Raw genomic sequence first — 16442 nt, 5'->3', positions numbered from 1 at the left:
TAAATTTCTCTGACTTCTTTGTCAACTTTTACAATGCTGTAGTTTGTTTAAATAGACACTTACATTTTTACGTTTAATGTGAAAATGAAATTCTTTCTGTTAAAATGACTTTAAGAGGTTAGGAATCCCCCTCCACAGTGACATGAAAAAAACCACGCCGTACAGAATGAATCATTGCCCTACACTGCAGTGTTTGTATATGTTTTAGTGTATCCAGGCAAAGACTTTCAACTTTCCATCCTACAGTTCGAGCTGTAGTTTCCTGAATGCCAGCCAGGAAAGTTTGTGTAGATTTGGCAGAGATGCTGTGGGAAGCCTAGTTCAAGAGTAGCTTGAGTGCTAAAACAGAGACTTTCTTATAAAGAAGGAGCACTGCAACTCCTTCCTTTGTTTCAGTGTAAAAAATAAATGGTTAGAGAGATTAATATCAAAGCCTATTGTACATGCTTAAGGTTTCCATTACTCTAACACCATTTTGGCAAATGTAATCTGATAGCTTCAGCTGCAAAACCAATTAGTGACTGTTCTTAATATATCTATATACTAATGCTTCAACAATTCTGAATTTTGTAGTTTGGCTGGAAGCCACTTACTTCTGCTCTCTTGAGAAGGGTCTGAAAAATTAAGATAACAAAATGACTTCATATTTCTTTTCAATAAGGAAACAAGGCCAGCTTCCTTCATTTATTAATTGAAAGACGTCAAGGTCCACGTGGTACATGTAAATTCGTAAAATGATGTTGTTATCTTTTTACATGCCAGATATTTGCAAGGAATGCAAGGAAGAGAGACATTTTGAAGTTTGGATTCATTCGACAAAATGATAACAACCTGTTGTATATAATGAGAGTGATATAAAAAGTTGCAATGCAGCCTCTGGCCTAACAGTGTAATACCACCTGAAGTTAGTGTTAATTGTGAACTGTAATAGAGTGAGCTAGGTGTTCCCCTGTTGCCCCTAGGGGCAATAATTCCAACTGACCTCTCAATAGCAACACCCATATGGATTCCTCATCAGCTGTAGGCATACAAACTGCTCCCTATATACTCCAGTGACCAGCTATGTATCTCAAACTACTGAAATATATCACAGTTACAGACAAAAACACAGTGTTGTAAATCTTTAACTTTGGTAGTGACAAAATCCAAAGCATTTAAAGAATAAAAAAAAAATTTTGAAAGCCACTTCTAAGTTGTGAAATGACCACAGATTTAAAAAAAAATGTCTTTACAGAAGGACCATATCTTCTTCTCTATCTTCGTAGCCGGTGACATGATATGTTGCTACCTGTCCCTACATGTTTCTCCGAATCATTTTAAGAAAGTATTGCTGAGTAAAATCCATTGGCACTGATACTGTGATTCTGGTAGTTCGGCCTCCAGTAGAAGGGATCTTCTTGGACTACATTTCCATGTTCAGCCTCCCTTTATATACATATGGGACAGTGTACCAATAAGCATGTGGAGGATCAGAGAAGCATGTGGGGAAACAGAGAAGCATGTGGGGTACCAGAGGAGCAGGGGGGTACCAGAGGAGCACAGGTGGACTAGAAAAGCATGAGGGTACAGGGGAGTATGGGGGGGACCAGATGGGCATGAGGGGAAACAGAGGAGCAGGAGAGGAACGCATAAGCATGTGAGGGACCAGAGGAGCAGGGGGGACCAGAGGAGCAGGGGGAGCAGAGGAGCAGGGGGGAACAGAGGAGCATGGGGGGGACCAGAAGGAGCACGGGGAGGGGACAGTCAGCTGACTCAACAGCTATGGCCTGGCAGTTTCTCACTTTCCTACCTAATCTTGTTCCTATTACGGGGGGATGCTGAACTGATTCTTTGCCCTGGGTGAAATAATGTCTAGCTTCCCCACTGGTACTGCCTAGAAGAGAAATAAAGTAGAACGGCTAATGGCTAGTGAAGGGGGAGGTTTGGGTGGCCCATTGTGGTTGGCCGGCCGGGGTGTGGGTTTGTCCAGCCAGCATGGAAGAGACCCATCCCAATTTTTGTCCCAGTCCTGCCCTGCCGGGTGCCCATTGTGAAGATGCCGGCCCCAAGGAAGGAAGATAGCAGGTGTGGCCGACTGAGGTGAGCACACAGATGGATCGAGGGACAGGTGAGTGCCTATTTTTTAAAAGTCAGCAGCTACAGTTTTTGTAGCTGCTGGCTTTTATTTTTTTCACAGGTGACTGGAACTCTGCTTTAGCTCCACCAGCTTGTCTCACAACTCTGCCACTTTTATCTATATTCTGCCCTTAAGCATACAGGGAACCCATCATACTTCACTTCACAAGGCCTTGCACACTGTGACTCTTGGTCCCTGGGAGGGTCCTGCAGGGCTGCGGGTGCCAATATGGAAGTACATATTCCCCCACTGCCAGCCCTCCTGTCACCTGTCAACATCACTGATTCCACTGTCAGCTAGCTGTTTCTCCTTCTGGTACTCTTCTACCACTTTTGTATATAAGCTCAATGGTTGACTAGGTTACACTTGTAACTGTACAACGCATGCTTCTGCATAAAACAGAGGGTTAAATGTAGTTTCACTTCCAGTTCCCAGTTTTTTGTGATACACTATGATTACTAATTATTAAACACTTGGATCTCCTTTTTCCCCAAAAATTACACTGCCAACCTCTCCTTTGAACAAAGATTTAATTTACTGAAAAGTAATGTACCGTAATTAAACTTGAAGTAGAACATTGCAGTGCACAATATTATCCTCACATACATGGCTGTACAATACATTAGCTGTGCATAAATTGGACGTGCTGTCTCTAGTGGTGCTGCCCATATCTTTAGGTGAAAGAAGTCCATGCAACAAAATACATACACGTGGATGCCCTAAAGAAATGGGTCCCACTAGTGGGGAATGAGGTCAACCAAGCAGATCACATGGTGCACTTGTCCTCTCTAAGTAGCTTCCACACCATACAACCACAAGGTCAGTTTACAGTGCCTTGAAAAGGTATTCATACCCCTTTAAATTTTCCAAATTTTCCATGTTACAACCAAAAACATGAATGTAATTTGTTGGAATTTTATGTAAGAGACCAACACAAAGTGGAACAGAATTGTGAAGTGGAAGGAAAATGATAAATGGTTTTCAACATTTTTTACAAATAAATATATGAAAAGTGTGGCATGCATTTGTATTCAGCCCCCCTGAGTCAATACTTTGTGAAACCACCTTTCGCTGCAATTACAGCTGCAAATCTTTTTGGGGATGTCTCTACCAGCTTTGCACATCTATTGAAATGCTGGGACTGGGACATCATAATGGGCGGGGACATTATCCGCGTCCCTGTCATTGTGAGCAGAGACAGCGACGAGGCAACATCTGAAGAGAAGAAGAGAAGAACAGAATGCAGCGACAGCGGCGACAGAAGACCGGGCCACCGCTTGTAAAAGAGCTAGAAGAAGGCGCGGTGGCCCGGCACGAAGAACCGAAGAGGGGGACAAGACCCCCGAAGTCGGAAGAAGAGGGCGGCGGCGAAGAAGAAAGCCGGGCTCCTCCGCTAGTAAAAGAGCTAGCAGAAGATAGCGGAGGAGTCCGGCGAGAAGACTCCCGAAGATGTAAGAAGACCCCCGGAGCTGTGCAATAAACTATTTTAACCCTTGTGAGTTGTGTTTTTTTTACTTTTTTTTTACAGGTGAATGGGTAGGGGTACATTGTACCCCATACTCATTCACATAGGGTGGGGGGCCGGGATCCGGGGGCCCCCTTATTAAAGGGGGCTCATGGATTCCGATAAGCCCCCCGCCCGCAGACCCCGACAACCAACGGCTAGGGTTGTCTGGAAGAGGCCCTTGTCCTCATCAACATGGGCAAGGTGCTTTTGGATGGGGGGCCGCACGGCCCCCCCTTCCCCAAGGCACCCCCCATGTTGAGGGCATGCGGCCTGGTATGGCTCAGTAGGGGGGCGCTCGCTCGTCCCCACCCCCTTTCCTGGCCGGCCGGGTAGCATGCTCGGATAAGGGCCTGATATTGACCTAGGGGGGACCCCCCACAACGATTTTTCGGCGTAGGGATTCCCCTTTAACTCCATACCAGGTGACGGGGCCAGCGAAGCCTCCTTCGCTAGCCCCGGCTACCTGGAGACGCGCTCAAAATGAGCGGACTTTTCTCCGAGCGGGAAAAGTCCGTTCATTTCAAAAGTACAGCGGACTGGCACACACACGGCCGGATTGTCCGCCGAAATGCGAGTCCGGCGGACAGATTGGAGTGCAAAAATACTTTCTTAGTCCGTCTGACTTTTGGGTAAAGAAAGTCCACCGGAGCCCACAGGATTGTTCCTTGGCCTTCATGATGCTGTTTGTTCGCCTAGGTTCTGTTTAGAGGTCTCACTAGATGACCAACCATGGCACATGTGTGTGCTCCTGACTTGATAGCGGGCCCTTCAGTCAGGGTCACGGCTGGGTTAGGATTGTCACATAGGATTACATATGTTGCGCTTATCCGTTTCATACGCCCACTTAATAATTTATCTGGCGCACAAAATAAGGTATAAACCGGCACAGCGCTTAGTAAATCAGCCCCACTGTAATGCTCTTTGTAGACATTACTTACTGTAAGTACAACATTGTTAATAGTATATAACAGGGAAACATCAATCTAACTGGCATGGCCAATACATGGTTGTTTTGTCATGTGTTTGAAACATTGTACAAGAAACTGTCCAGAAAAAGGAACCCAGACAATAGTTCTGGCAATGCTGACCTTATTTCAACCACAGTACGTATTCAATGTTTTCAAAGTAGAGAAAAATGGATGGGACCAGCCCAGTTTAATAAAGATTTCATTCTTCTTAATCATCCTTCCATAAGTTAGAGATAAAATAAACACTGGTGACAGTTGGTAAGATATGTAAACTTTTCTCTTTAGTATCTCTTGTTGTAGCAAGATTTCTGTTTCCTTGGAAACAGTTTTGTAAATTAACTGAAGAGAATGCGTAGCCTGCAGCAAGTAGGCTCTGCCACAGTTTAGGAACTATTCCAAGAAGATGCAGATTGTTTACTTGGAAAGTGGCGTAACAAACAAAAGGGAAACAGACGAGTGTCTGTACTGTGATTCCAACAAGACATTCATGCATCACATTCTACAAATAGTTATCAGCACATTCTATAAAGTGCAATAGTGCAATAATTAAAATACACTTTAAATACATTTTAAAAGAGCTAAAAATTATATATCTGTATATTGTATTTAGTAATAGGTCATCCTTGCAAAGTTTTTGGGGAAGGTTAAAGAATAGTACATTTCAATGGAAAAATGTGTATGCATTTTTGGCTGTTCCTGTACATGTGTGGGTGTAGCAGAACAAGATGGTGGACAACACTGGACAATAAGAGATAAAGATAATGGGGCAGAGATACAATTTGTGTAAAATATGCAGCTGTCTAATAACCCCACTATGATTTACACTCACCGGCCACTTTATTAGGTACACCTTGATAGTACAGAGTTGGACCACTTTTGTCTTCAGAACTGCCTTAATTATTTGGGGCTAGGGATGAGCTTTGAGTTCGAGTCGAACTCATGTTTGTCTCGAACATTGCCTGTTTGCCTGTTCGCTGAACAGTGAACAATTTGGGATGTTCGCGGCAAATTCGAAAAGCCAAGGAACACCCTGTACAAGTCTATGGGAGAAATCTAAAGTGCTCATTTTAAAGGCTTATATGCAAGTTATTGTCATAAAAAGTGTTTGGGGACCTGGGTCCTGCCCCAGGGGACATGTATCAATGCAAAAAAAAGTTTTAAAAACTGAAGCAGTGATTTACAAATGCTTAAAGTGAAACAATAAAAGTGTAATATTCCTTTAAATTTTGTACCTGGGGGGTGTGTATAGTATGCCTGTAAAGGGGCGCATGTTTCCCGTGTTTAGAACTGTCCCGCAAAAGTGTCATTTCTGCAGGAAAAAAAGTAATTTAAAAGCACTAATGGCTATAATGAATTGTCGGTTCCCCGTAATACAGAGAAACGTCATTGAAAGTCATTAATAAAAAAAAAAGTGTGGGGTTACCCCCAAATTCAATTACCAGGCCCTTCAGGTCTGGTATGGATATAAAGGGGAACCTCGTGTCAAATAAAAAAAATATATATGGGGTTCCCCCCAAATATCCATACCGGTATGGATTTTAAATGGAACTCGACGTGATCTGACAATAACAATCTGTGTCTATTGAACTTGTATCATAACAGTCCATTCACACAGGGGCAACACAACTTCCAGCGTGACTTTGGGAGGCAACTTGGACACGACTTGAGTGTGAATCACAGCGCGACTTTAATTAAAAAAAAAAAAAAAATGGCATGGGTTCCCCTTCAAGAGCATACCAGGCCCTTCAGGTCTGGTATGGATATTAAGGGGAACCCCACGCCAAATCAAAAATAACGTGGGGATCCCCCTCAAAATCCATACCAGGCCCTTCAGGTCTGGCATGGATTTTAAGGGGAACCCCACGCAAAAAAATTATGGCGTGGGGGTCCCCCTCAAAATCCATACCAGACCCTTATCCAAGCATGCAACCTGGCAGGCCGCAGGAAAAGAGGGGGGATGAGAGAGTGCCCCCCCTCCTGAACCATACCAGGCCACATGCCCTCAACATTGGGAGGATGCTTTGGGGTCTGTGACCCCTCAAAGCACCATGCCCCATGTTGATGGGGACAAGGGCCTCATCCCCACAACCCTGGCTGGTGGATATGGGGGTCTGCGGGGGGCTTATCAGAATCTGGAAGCCCCTTTTAACAAGGGGACCCCCAGATTCCGGCGCCCCTTGTTTGAAATGGTAACGGGTACATTGTACCCCTACCATTTCACAAAGAAAGTGTAAAAAAATTGTTAAAAAATACACAGACACAGTTGGGATAAGTCCTTTATTAAAAATCATTTTTTTTAAAAAGATTCCAGCGGTGGTAATCCACTCTTGCTATCCTGCGATGGCTGATCTCTTCTCCGGGGTCCAGCAATAGGTGATCATCTCTCCGGGGGTCCAGCGATGGGTGATCTCTCCCGATGACGTCCAGCATGAGCATCCTGTCTCCACCGGAGACACAGCGGGGATCCCGGTAACCTGACAGGTCTTAGCTGAGGAGGACGGGGCCAACCCCCTCTGACACAAGGAGAAAACCCAGGATTCCCCAGTCAACTCCCCATCCCTAACCCCGCACCTATGCTCTAAACTGACAAGATATCCTAGGTGACATAATTGACCAAATATGGTCATGATCATAATTGGTAGATGACAACATCTAGGATCCCAGTTTTTTTTTTTTTAAATAAAGACAGGTGGCCTGGATCTGTCATTTGCAACAGGAATAGTGTGGGTCAGAATATTAAGGCTTATTTATAAAACAAACATCATCCAGAATTCCTGTCCAGTTTATGGACATACAGCAGCTGAATAATGTGACTGAGGCCGCGTACACACGGGCGGACTGTTCGCCCAACCTTGTCCGCTGAACAGTGTTTGGGCGGACAGTCCGCTCGTGTGTGGGCTTTCAGCGGACAGTTTCAGCGGACAGTTTGACGGACAAAGTCTTTCGGAAATTCCGAAAAACTGTCCGCTGAAACTGTGTTTGAGCGAACAGTCCGCCCGTGTGTAGGCTACTTTCGAAATGAGCAAACTGTTCCCGCTCGGAGGAAAGTCTGCTCATTTCGAGCGCGTGTGAAGGTAGGCGGGGCCCGCGACGGAGACGTCGCGGGCTCCGCCGCCTGGAATGGGCTTAAAGGGGAACCCCAACGCCGAAAAAAATCGGCGTGGGGGTTCCCCCAAAGTCCACAACAGACCCTTGTCCGAGCACGCTACCCGGCCGGCCAGGAAAGGGGGGCGAGCGAGCGCGCCCCCCCTCCTGAGCCGTACCAGGCCGCGTGCCCTCAACATGGGGGGGTGCCTTGGGGAAGGGGGGGCCGCGCGGCCCCCCCACCCCAAAGCACCTTGTCCCCATGTTGATGAGGACAAGGGCCTCTTCCCGACAACCCTGGCCGTTGGTTGTCGGGGTCTGCGGGCGGGGGGCTTATCGGAATCCGGGAGCCCCCTTTAAGAAGGGGGCCCCCGGATACTGGCCCCCCACCCTATGTGAATGAGTATGGGGTACAATGTACCCCTACCCATTCACCTGTGAAATAAAGTACAAAAAAAAAACACAACACAGAGAAAAAATATTTTATTGCACAGCTCCGGGGGGTCTTCCGTCTTCGGGGGTCTTCTCGCCGGACTCCTCCGCTATCTTCGTGTAGCTCTTTTACTAGCGGAGGAGCCCGGCTTTCTTCCTCCCCGCCGCCGGCCTCTTCTCCCGACTTCGGGGGTCTTGTCCCCCTCTTCGGTTCTTCTGCCGGGCCACCGCGCCTTCTTATAGCTCTTTTACAGGCGGTGGCCCGGTCTTCTGTCGCCGCTGCCTTCCGTTCTTCTGTCGCCGCCTTCGGTTCTTCTGCCGGGCCACCGCGCCTTCTTGTAGCTCTTTTACAGGCGGTGGCCCGGTCTTCTGTCGCCGATGTCGCTGTCGCCGTCGCCGCCTTCCGTTCTTGTTCTTCTTGTTCTTCTTCTTCTTCCCCAGGAGATGTTGACACGTCGCTCTCTCCGGCCGGAATGCCAGAGCCGCGCTGTGCGGTCACTTATATAGTGACAATGGGGCGGTGTCACATGGTATATGTCACATGGGTTGGTCACATGGGTTGATGTCACATGGGGACTATGACATCGTAAGGGGGCGGGGTCACCATGTGACCAACCCATGTGACATATACCATGTGACACCGCCCCATTGTCACTATATAAGTGACCGCACAGCGCGGCTCTGGCATTCCGGCTGGAGAGAGCGACGTGTCAACATCTCCTGGGGAAGAAGAAGAAGAACAAGAACGGAAGGCGGCGACGGCGACAGCGACAGCGGCGACAGAAGACCGGGCCACCACCTTTAAAAGAGCTACAAGAAGGCGCGGTGGCCCGGCAGAAGAACCGAAGGCGGCGACAGAAGAACGGAAGGCAGCGGCGACAGAAGACCGGGCCACCGCCTGTAAAAGAGCTATAAGAAGGCGCGGTGGCCCGGCAGAAGAACCGAAGAGGGGGACAAGACCCCCGAAGTCGGGAGAAGAGGCCGGCGGCGGGGAGGAAGAAAGCCGGGCTCCTCCGCTAGTAAAAGAGCTACACGAAGATAGCGGAGGAGTCCGGCGAGAAGACCCCCGAAGACGGAAGACCCCCGGAGCTGTGCAATAAAATATTTTTTCTCTGTGTTGTGTTTTTTTTTTGTACTTTATTTCACAGGTGAATGGGTAGGGGTACATTGTACCCCATACTCATTCACATAGGGTGGGGGCCCCCTTCTTAAAGGGGGCTCCCGGATTCCGATAAGCCCCCCGCCCGCAGACCCCGACAACCAACGGCCAGGGTTGTCGGGAAGAGGCCCTTGTCCTCATCAACATGGGGACAAGGTGCTTTGGGGTGGGGGGGCTGCGCGGCCCCCCCTTCCCCAAGGCACCCCCCCATGTTGAGGGCACGCGGCCTGGTACGGCTCAGGAGGGGGGGCGCGCTCGCTCGCCCCCCTTTCCTGGCCGGCCGGGTAGCGTGCTCGGACAAGGGTCTGTTGTGGACTTTTGGGGGGACCCCACGCCGATTTTTTTCGTCGTTGGGGTTCCCCTTTAAGTCCATTCCAGGCGGCGGAGCCCGCGATGTCTCCTTCGCGGGCCCCGCCTACCTGTACACGCGCTCGAAATGGGCGGATTTGCCTCCGCCTTCCGTGGGCGAGTCCGTTCATTTCAAAAGTTGAGCGAACTGTTTTGTCAAACAGTTCGCTGAAACAGTCCGCTCAAAAAGTGCCGTGTGTGGCCATGTCCGTCCATGCTAATTTTGAGCGGACTGTTTGCCGAAACTGTTTGACAAACAAAGTTGGGCGAACAGTCCGCCCGTGTGTACGCGGCCTGATGTTGAATTTACATCAAAGGACATTGCTGAATATTTTTTAAAGGACGTTTTTCCCCCCATGTGATTGTTGCAATTACTTTATAATTTTTTGTGAATGGGTAACAAGGGGCACTGTGCACTCCATGTTCTTTTAACATAGAAGCTGGATATCTGGGAGACCCTTTTTCTAATGGGAGCTTCTAGATTCCACAAAGCGCCTCCCTGTAGCCTCCCTTTTGGGGGACGGGATGCAGGGGCAGATCCAGAGTCTAGTCTAGAGGGGCACTGCCAGAAATTACGTTTTTTTTGCAGACAATTTATCAGGGAAATCGCTGGTGTTGGCGCTTGAATCATCCTGACACCATGGTTGGTATGGTGTCAGGATGATTGAAGCACATTATTTATATTACTACATTGTTACAAAAAATGAAATAATTCAAGTCACCATAATGCAGAATCAGTGGGAGCCCTGGGCGTGTCACTTGCCACCGTTGCCTACCGCCAGATGCGGATTGTCACTTACAAGTTGCAGATTGCAGCTGGCCAATCAGCAGGCTGGGGAGCAGAAACTTTGTTCTCTTAAACAATAGTTTACACTATTATTTTCTGTATGTCTTGTCTGACCATTAAAACTTCTTCTTTTAAAGGGTAACTCTATTTTCATAAAAAAAAATGCCAAAAAAACAAATAAAGCATAAACCATTGCAGCACAAGCCATATTGTAATTTATTGTTATTAAAAATTATGACTGATTTTCATTGAAGTCTACACTAAAATACAAGTCAGATTTTAGGCCTCCTCTGCAACAAAAAATCCAGTTTTGGTGAGATGCTTCTAAAGAGTTAATCACTTCTAAAGGATTAGGGAACGCACGCCAGCTCCGCGTCCAGATCCCCGCTCGTCTCCTCGCCCGACTTTCCGGCATCTATAGACCGTTCAGGTCGGCTTTTTAGGTTGTATATTTTGATATTCACCAGCGGTGAGCAAACTCCCCCTCCCCTAGGGTGTCACGCTCTGCCACTACGTAGTGACCCCAGGGGTCCAGGGGATATATCACCCAAGGGCTCCTTCGGCCATTTTTTGGCCTTATAGAGGGTACTAAATGCTCCTGCCCTGGTCTATGATAACAAACAACCTTTGTCATAAATTTTTAAATGGTCTGAATCACCTGCTTGGAACTGTGACTCTGGGGCCAAATATATATATTTTTTTATTTATTTTCTGCTTCGTGCTTTTTGTCATATATATATATTTTTATTTTTTGATTTTTGTTGGCGTAATAAAAAAACTTTTGGATAAATATATTTTTTGAGCCGATTTTTTTGAGCATATTTAAAAAAAAAAAAATATTTTTTTGAAAGTCTGAAGATACTGCACTATGAGATCCCTTTCACTATTATTATCTTTCTGAGGATCCCCTGGCACAGTACTACCTGTTGAGCAAAAACTAGTCCACGCACCAAGGAAGGTGATACAGTTGGAGAGTGGAGGTCCGCTGGATGTGCCCCCTTCGGACGTGCCTACCCGTGGAACAATCAGATCATGCACCGTGCAATACTGAAGGCTTGACCGCCCTGTGTGGGCACAGAGTTTTGGTGAGTGGGGACCTGAGGGGGTGAGCACGGAAGTCACCTGAATTTCTTCATGTTTGAGCACCAGTCACTTTTATCTGCAACCACTGGAAGATTTTGAAATCTTACTTGGACTGTATTTATTTTGGACTGTTTTGCTTTGTGCTCCTCTAAAGGACTGTTTTCATTGTCCGTGTAGGACGTTTTTAGTAATCTAATCATGTATTCAGTATAACCGCTGCACTTTCTCTGCACTTTTTCTGTATTTTTTCTGCACTTTCTTTGCACATCCTTTGCACATCCTTTGTGCACAAATTTTTTAAAGGGGCTTTTTATATAAGAGCTTTTTTGGAATTTTTTGCATTTTTGCACACTAGTGCACACCGACTGCTATTTTTGCACATTATCTGCTGTACATGTTTATATTTGCTGCACAGTTGCTTGCACATATATAATCACTTTTATATATATACATTGTATCTATGGTATATTGAGCACAGTCACATTCTGGTATTTATATACACTTATGATTTTATAGTGGCACGTACACATGGTTTAGCCAGTACTGGAGAACTTTTACTTCTATTTTTGGAATTCTTATTAATATTTTTATTTTTCATTTACTGGCCACACGTTTATGTAGAATTTGGGCACAATTGTTTTCCTTCTCGTTGGAGTCACCTACCCCTAGTACCTCTGTGTAGCCCGCTTTGGATATAACTCTATAAGAAACATCTTCTACAAAATCTTTCACTGTGACCTCCTGTGTGTGGTGATAACTATTACTTACCTGGAATTTTTTCTACTCTGCTCACATATATAGGGTTTATACACATATTTTATTTAGCTATGATAGGTAGCGCCTAGGCCTCTCCCTTCCTTATTTAATTTTCTTCTTACTTCTAAAGGATTGCAGACCTTGCAGCTTTCCTCATTAAAGTACTACACATGATCAAGAAAGTAACCCCAATTCAGAATCAGCCATGCACAACACATGATCTAACAAAGAGCTATTCCTTCAGAATGGGAAACAGGTAGGACAAACAAAGTTTGTCAAAATCCCTGCAAGGTACATTGATCCCAGAGGGGAATTTTTTTTCTTAACAGAATTGAAGTTGCTCCTAAAGTGGTTCTAAAGTCCAAAGGTTTTTTTATCTTAGTGCATTCTATGCATTAAGACAAAAAGCCTTCTGTGTTCTGCAGCCCCCTGAATACGCCCCCTAATACTTATCTGAGCCCTATCTTGATCCAATGGTTCACTAGAGGCTCTTCCTCCTCATTGGCTGAGACAGTTAGACAGTGAGCCAATGAGGAGAGAGAGGGGGTGGGGCCCAGCTGCGGCTCCTTGTCTGAATGGATACAGAACAACGACTCGGCTCGGGTACCCCCATAACAAGTGTGCAGCAGGGGCAGGAGGGAGGGGGCAGAAGTGCCGGTGAAGGATCCGACAAGAGAAGGATCAGGGCTGCTCTGTGCAAAACTGTTACACAGAGCAGTTAAGTATAACATATTTGTTATTTTTAAACAAACAAAAAAAAAAACGAGAAGGTGCATAGTGCTCACTGCTTCTGCAGACTCATACCCCTCACTGCATTGAGGATCTGCATCAGTGGTAGAAAAGGTTGTGGTGGTCTACAGAGCAATGGATGGCAAATGAGGATCAGGTAATCTGCATCCACTACCCTTTCCCAAGGTATGAGTGAAGCCCTCCACTTGTACTGCTGTTTCCTTGCTTCTGTCTTTAGCTGATCATGAAATGAGAGTGCCAATGACATCTTGACTCTGCCTAAACAGTAGCGTCTTTCTGCCTTTTTGTCAAATGATCACAGGTAGCACGTAGGTCCTAAGAGATGCATCTGTTCACATCAGCACCAGACACAATCCCTTCCTTCCTTCCCCTTTTCTGTACAACTTCTCACTGAGTGGGGCTGCTGGGAACTTCCCAAGCACCCCCTTTACCACAATTGTGCATAGTTTCTGCTCTGTAGTACATATTTGAAGCCTGGTTCAAATTCCCTTTGACTTCATTGTAACTTTTGGTTCTTAAATTCTGAGAGTTTCATACATTTTTAGAAAGTTTGCGAAAACCACAGTTGATCAAACTTTTCAGAAGTTTGCTCATCTCTACTGGCTAGGAGACAAGAGGTAGAGGGCCTGCGGCCAAACTTGAAGTCCTCAAGAAAAAGTATGATTTGTATATAACTCCAGCTGTCTATATGTCTGGATCTGCTAATCATTTGTCATGCTGTTTTCACTGAAGGTAGATTCTGCATACTTTTTTTTTTTTTTTACCATCACATGCTTAGCTTAAATTGCCTGAGTTTGTGACAGGTTCACTTCAAGCAGCAGCTTTTTATATTAGTATATTCCTAATTTATATCTAAAAAGCTAAATTACAACATTTGAAAACAAATAAAAGAAGTGTATCCTGTGACATGTACAGTATTTCTGAGAATAATCTAAATAACATTTGGCACATAAAGCATGCCAGCTGCATTACATTTGCCAGCCCTCTTGCATATTTTCATTATGAATCAGAATCAGAAAAGCCTGTTTGTTTCCTTATTAGGATTAGACTGCGCACAATCATTTAAAAATTATACATAAAAGCCATATTATGTTTGTTCTCTTCATCAAGCTTATTGGATGTCAGTAATGACATTTTAATTGAACTTTAGAAAGAGAGATTTGTAACAGTGGCAAGAATTGTACGTTTGCCATATGCATATTATTTATTCCTTATGGTCGTGTCCAAGAAACACGACTCAGGAATACACTCTAGTCAAAAATGAAAATATGCTATTTAAATAGATAAAATGCGGTCTACCTGCATATAGCCTCTAACATTTTTTCCATCATTGAGTCTATGAACCTCACTGACCCTTGTTTTCTGGACCTCCCTGCTCCTAACACCAGGGCTGCTGATAGAAATCATGGGGCCCCGTACAGCCTACCTGATGGGGCCCCCTTTAGCCACATCCCTGGCCCCGCCCCTATACCGAGAGGCTAGGGTATACAGACAGCACCCCCCCACCAATTTAACACAACTAGAGGATGATCAAATGAAATGGAATCAGTATACAGAGGTTAATTTTTTCTGAGAGATATTAAAGGAACACTCTAACCACAATGACCACTTCAGTGATTTGAAGTGATCAAAGGTGGTAGGAGTCAGTATGTGGGATGGCATATGAATATACCAAGGTGGTATAATTATTGGCTTCTAACACGGAGGGTTACACATAGATCAAAATTTGTCCGATTACTGCTAAACTGAATTTTGATGTGTGTGTACCCAGCTTTACCCAATTTCTTGCTTTAGCTGGCTTCTTCCAGCGCTGAATGGTTCCCTACAGCGCTTGTGTATGTTTTACTGACTATGGTGTCCTTTTATGAAGCAGTGAAATCTATCACAGAGGAGATCTTTCTCCTCTCTATGCCAGTTTATAAAGCGGAGTAGATCGCTTCACCCTTGGAGGAGTGAAGCGATCTACAAACGCTTCTAACACTGGAGAACGGCCCCTAATACTGGAATCTCTTGAGCCCTAACAAGATTACAGTACGAGAAAATCACTGATACACAGAGATGTCAATTTATTAAGCACGGTGTGATTAATGTTAGTAAAATAAAGAGTCCCCCTACATTATATATACATGTATACACACACAGACATTATATATACATGTATACACACACAGACATTATATATACATGTATATACACAAACATTATATATATACACATTATATATAAATATGACAGGGGGACATGGTTACAGTGTTGGGGGATCTGAACGAGGCATAAGGAAGTTAATTATCTTCCTCGTTCCTCCTCAGATCCCCCCACATTCTCTCTTCACTCCCCGATTCTCCACCTCTGAGTTGGTGAATCGGGGAGTGTGAATTCTGACACAGATCACCAGTGAAGCGCTGAGATCGCAGCTTCATAAAGTGACCGTTACTGTGTCAGTCTATGAGGATTCTCAGTGTGTGGAGATAATCGGCGGGAGAACAAATTCAAACACTTCTCCCCTGATTATCTCTGGTTTATAAACTGTTTATGGGCTGTGATCAGCGGCGATCCTCTGGATCGCCACTGATCACTGCTTCACAAACAGACACCTAAGCCCAGTTGCTCACACTTCAGCCCCCTTGCGATGTGATGAGGTTTGGTGGGGGAAGAGGGCTCTGCAGCTGGCTGGAGCATGGAAACAGGTAAGTGAGTCTCACCCCCCCCCCCCCCCTCCACGCACACACTGCAAGATTGGACTTTATTTCATTTCCTGGAGATGGGCTGTATTATATATATGTATACACTTTCTTTGCTGTTAATACTCAACTTTATGAATATGTTAGGAATATACTGGGACTTTTCAGGTGCTATATAAATATATTCAACATACACATATATTAAAATAATGATTTTGTGAAATGCATCTGTGTGTAGTCCCTGAAAAGTCCCATTATTTTCCTAACATATTCATGAATTTTGCTTTCACTTCCACCAGACCTGTCCTGCTGAGGTGCAGGGCAAGTTTGCAGCACAGATTTGTACAGAGGCAGAACGGGGATCACAGGAGGAGAATGCAATCTGTCACCTGTTATCTTGCCTTGAGAAGAGCTCAGGTGTTCTGTCCTTCCCGAGGAGGGGGAGGGGAGGCTCGGGTGCTGATAGGAATACATGTCTGCTCTTCTCTTATCCATAGACCCCTGTGTTATCTGACATCCAGGCTCCTGGGGTGATGCTCTCCTCCTCCCTCAGTCAGCCCTGTGCAGTCAGACTTTTTTATTTTTTTTATTTTTATTATTCTAAATGCTGTTAAGATTGCTCGGGCCCCCCCTGCTGGCTGGGCCCGGTACAACAGGGTCAGCTGTACTGGCTTATCAGCGGCCCTGCCTAACACTACACAGTCAGGGAATACCACATTTCCTGCTCCTTATACTGTATGTCTTAAAGTGCCCCCTACCCATGGGCGTCCG

Source organism: Lithobates pipiens, unplaced genomic scaffold (genome assembly GCF_037356315.1).
Source record: "Lithobates pipiens isolate NorthernLeopardFrog02 unplaced genomic scaffold, aLitPip1_a1.2 Scaffold_8, whole genome shotgun sequence".
NCBI lineage: Eukaryota > Metazoa > Chordata > Amphibia > Anura > Ranidae > Lithobates > Lithobates pipiens.
The sequence above is the reverse complement of the archived record's forward strand: the minus strand, read 5'-3'. Positions refer to the sequence as shown.